This window comes from Gekko japonicus, unplaced genomic scaffold (assembly GCF_001447785.1).
Source record: "Gekko japonicus isolate JY-2015 unplaced genomic scaffold, Gekko_japonicus_V1.1 scaffold157, whole genome shotgun sequence".
NCBI lineage: Eukaryota > Metazoa > Chordata > Lepidosauria > Squamata > Gekkonidae > Gekko > Gekko japonicus.
In genome coordinates, this window is record NW_015168051.1 from 437,379 (window position 1) to 441,780 (window position 4,402).

Below are 4,402 nucleotides of genomic sequence, written 5' to 3' on the forward strand. Positions count from 1 at the left end.
GATAGCTATTCAGCACATATGCTATCTTCTAAGGTTACCACAGAACAAAATAGATTTAATTGAAACAGATGCATTCTGAGGCATATTTTAACATTCAAAACTCAAAGGTACCAAAACAAAAAACATATCAGTATGGATTGATTGCTTCAAGGGTATTTATTAATACTTCTGTCAGTTCTCAAGAAACATATCCCGATTACATGTCTATCCAAATAGAAATGTAATTAAATATCTTTAATAAGATAATATGTGATATGGCTGATACAGTTACGAACAATGTGTCAGAGAAATATTATCTTCAGAGGTATTCTTCTGATTACTCTTTCAACAAGGTAAAAGAGGCAGTACCCATGGAAAAGACAGGAAGTAATGTGTGCAGAAAACAACTGCACCGGCCAGGCTGAATGATAATCTTGTAAAATGCCTTACGCCCAGGATCAATGTCAAATTTTTCAGCCCCAAAGGATAATTCCTGGGCTTGCATTTTGTAAAGGCTCAGAGTTTATAAAGTGATATTGCTTACTTGCAGGGGGGCTGAGGCACAGGTAAATAAGTACATCAGCTCCCAGGCACAGAGCCAATCAGATGTCCCTAGCCCCACGTAAGCCAAAGTCAGACCTAAGACAAAGAGCTTCTGGAGGCCATTAAGTACAAAGTGGACATTTCTGCAGACAGGATGAGAAAGAGTCTGCTGAAGGGGTAGGCTAAGGCAAATAACATCCCCCCCCCCAGCACACTGAAGACACTCTCTTAGGCTCTTGTCCATTTCACACTCATCAGAGATGGAAGGTATCTTGACTCCAGAAAATAGCCTGGACATCACTGGGGGGAACCCCTATACCCTGGACCAAAGTAATGGATGATTTCGACATATCTGTAAGGATACGTAAGAGACCGGAATTAGAGGATTTGGGTTCGTCACATTTTCTTTTATCTTTTCCTAATCTGTTGTGTATGATGTGTTACTCACGTTAAGCCTCTGTTCAGTCCACATGTACTAGCAGCGGGGGGGGGGGGCAGTGGTTAAACCCAGCTAAGTGTGTTGGTCCTCTCAATGGTGAGTGCAAAAGTAGAGAGAGATGTAAACATGGTGCTAAGTGGCCAAATGGCACAGGGGCCTGAGAACAATGCTCAGGTGGTAAAAACTCCTAGTAACTGATTTGATGGTGGCAGGGGAGGGAGAGGGAGAGAAAGGAGGGGAGTTTGGAAGTGGAGTAAAGTGAGCCTGGCTGGGCTAAAGACCCAGGATGGTCGAATCATTTTTTTTCCACTCCAGTACTAGGCAGAAATGAGTGCTTGTGAGCCCTGTTTTCCCACACAGTACATGGATGGAATTCATGGATTTTTGATGGCCAAGTAAAACCTCCATATTCAGAGACAGTGAACCTGTGAACACTAGTCACTTGGACACAACAGAATGGGAAGATGGTCGTTTATCAGAACCATTTATTTAGTCGCTGAAGGCAACAAGATGCTGGATTAGACAGACTGGGTCTCATCCAGTAGGAAGCTTCTTATGTTTTTGCATTCTTACTGTACTGAAGAGTGAAGGCAGTTTATACATATTCTTCATGATAACAGGGTAGATATAAATTCAAATTTATTTTACAGTTGTCATGCTTATTATACCTGACCTAGATAGCCCAGGATAGCCCAATCTCGTGATATCTCAGAAGCCAAGCAGGGGCAGCCCTGGACAGTATTTGGGAGACCACCAAGGAATACCAGGTTCATGATGCAGAGGCAGGTGATGGCAAACCACCTCTGAATGTCTCTTGCCTTGAGAACCCCACAGGGTTGCCATACGTCGACTGTGACTTGACAGCACTTTCCAACACCACCTTGTTTATTATATGTAAAATACAGTTTTTAAAATTGGTTAAAACCGCCCACATTGCAACCCCCCCCAAAACCCAAACCTACCCCCAAAACAAAACAACAACCTGCTCCTTAAAGGATGAGGTTCTGCAACTAAAATAAGCTTTGCATGTTTTCCCTGTAAGCTTCTATAGAAACATGCTGGCACATATGTTGATGCAGGCTAGACTATTCATGGACGAGCAGTCTACCACCGACTCAGTGCTGCTCATGCAGGTGCTTGTCCCCCGCTTATATACTTCCATCAGCAAGGCCACTGATGTGGGGGCTGGGGGGACAAAATTCAGTGGGGGGACCAAGTCAGTGAGAGGGCCCTTGAAGCCAGTGTCATGTGGCATCCAGCAGAATGTCTTTCCATTTATTTGCAAAATGTAGTTCTAGCTGCAGCCACTAGGGGCACAGGGAAGCCTGAGCACAGTAAAAGGCACTCTACTATCGGCTAGACTTCTCTTTCTCCAAGACTAAAGCAAATGTACCTAACAGATCATGCTAACATGATCATCAACTAAGCCAGCACTGGTGCAAGACAAGACAACATGCTGATGGCTGCTACAGTAATTGTCAGTCTGTAATCTGCTAACAACTTAGCCTTTGTCTCTTTCCTTTCACCCAGTTCAGCTAGATCTTGCAAAGCATTAGGGTGCTGCAGCAATATAAAACAACCTTTTCCTTAATTTCTCCCCCTCTTTTGCACAATTTTCTCATTCAGTTTCTCTCTCCCTCCACATAATTTTTTCTGTCCTACCCTCCCGTTTATTTTCAAGTCTTGGTCTCAAGTCCTTCTCATCCCTATGCTGTTTAGAGTAGTACAATAGCAAACCTTTGTTAATACCAGGGGTCATTTCGTAGAAAAAGAGCTAGGGGAACTCATTAGCATAACTCATTAGCATATGCCACACCCCCTGACATCAGGGGCCCGGCGGTGGACCTTCAAGGCCAGCGGGAGTGCGAGGAAGCCCTGCCAAGGCCCTCTCTGGCCCCAGGCAGGCAGGGGTGGGGAGAGGTGGGGAGGAAGCAACTTACCCTCCCTCTTCTCCTGCCTCCTCCTGGCCGAATGAGGGCTGGAAGCGGGGCGGCCAGAAGCAGGGGGCAGGGCTTCGTCATGTGCCCCGCCCCCTGCACCTCACCAGGGGGAACTGTGTTCCCCCGCGTTCCCCCCCGAAATGACCTCTGGTAATATTATGAATGCGGGGGGTGGAGTTAGAGTGGCTGGAGATCCCCTGGGATTAAAACTGATCTCCAGGCGACAGAGATCAGGTCACCTGGAAAAAAATGGCTGCTTTGGAAGGTGCACTCTATGGCATTATACCCCACTGGAGTCCCTCCCCCCCAAACCTTGCCCTTCTCAGCCTCCCCCCCCCCAAACTCCAGGTATTTCCCAACACAGAGACGGCAACCCTAGTGGGCACTAATACTTCCCCATGATCTAACCAAGTAGTAAAAGGACGCTTCCACCCTCCTCTGCCCCTTACATGCATGGTAATGGAATATTAATTTGTTTTAGTGGTTATACATGTGGAACACAAGTTAGAACTCCCAGTTCAGGCACTGGGTCATTATCAATATTATTGTGTTGGTGGAAGATCTAATAGCCCTCTGTAAAGGCTATTTTGCTATATAACGTCATCTTTTTAACGTCATCATTAGATTTAGATTTATAACAAACTAGCAGTAAAGCCCGTTGTGAAAGCAATACAACGGGATCTAGAAAGAGGCTCTGGGGCAGTGCTCTGGCTTTGGGCAAACAGTGTCAATTTGCTGTGGTGACCTCAGCAGGGTATAATGACAGAGTCCACTGTTTTCTCCAGAGGAACTGATCTCTGCTACCTGAAGAGCAGTTGTAATTGTGAGTAATCTGTAGCCCTCACCTGGAGATTGGCAACAATTGTTACCCAGGACAAAATGGCTGGTTTGGAGGGTGGAGTCTATGGCATTCTACCTGTCTGAGGTCCCACCCCTCTGCAAACCCCACCCTCTCCAGGCTCCACCCCTCAAATCCCCAGGAATTTGTCAGCATGTAGTTGGCAACCCCATCTCCTTCCCAGCTAGCCACCAACCTACCATTATCTGCCCCTTTGACTTCAGCTGACTTCTGCCCTCCCTTCTGCAGAGCAGTTGTAATACTGAGTGCTCTCCAGCCCTCACCTGGAGATTGGCAACAATGGTTCCCTATGTGGGACTGACTGGTTTGGAGGGTGGAGTCTATGGCAGTGTACCTGTCTGAGGTCCCACCCCTCCTCAAACCTCACCCTCTTCAGGCTCCATCCCTCAAGTCTCCAGGAATTTCCCATCTGGAGTTGGCAACCCTATCAGGACTGGCCCCAATGTGTTTTCTCCCAAAGGCCAAAGTAGGTGACAGGACCAAGCTTAGTTGCCTACCAACAGGCACTGAGGGGAATGTAGGGTTGCCAGCTCTAAGGAGGGAAATACCTGGAGGTTTGGGGGGTGGATTCTGTAGAGGGCCGGGCGACGGAGGCATCGGCCTTCTGTCGCCCGCCTTGCCCCCCCAATCTTGGCCCGGGCG

At 47.2% G+C, this 4,402-nt stretch overlaps 1 protein-coding gene across 1 annotated transcript in view; it reads right to left on the bottom strand.

The window, feature by feature from the left end:
- PIEZO2 (piezo-type mechanosensitive ion channel component 2) overlaps window positions 1-4,402 on the bottom strand; it is a 428,995-nt gene that overhangs the window by 144,917 nt on the left and 279,676 nt on the right. The window lies entirely within an intron of this gene.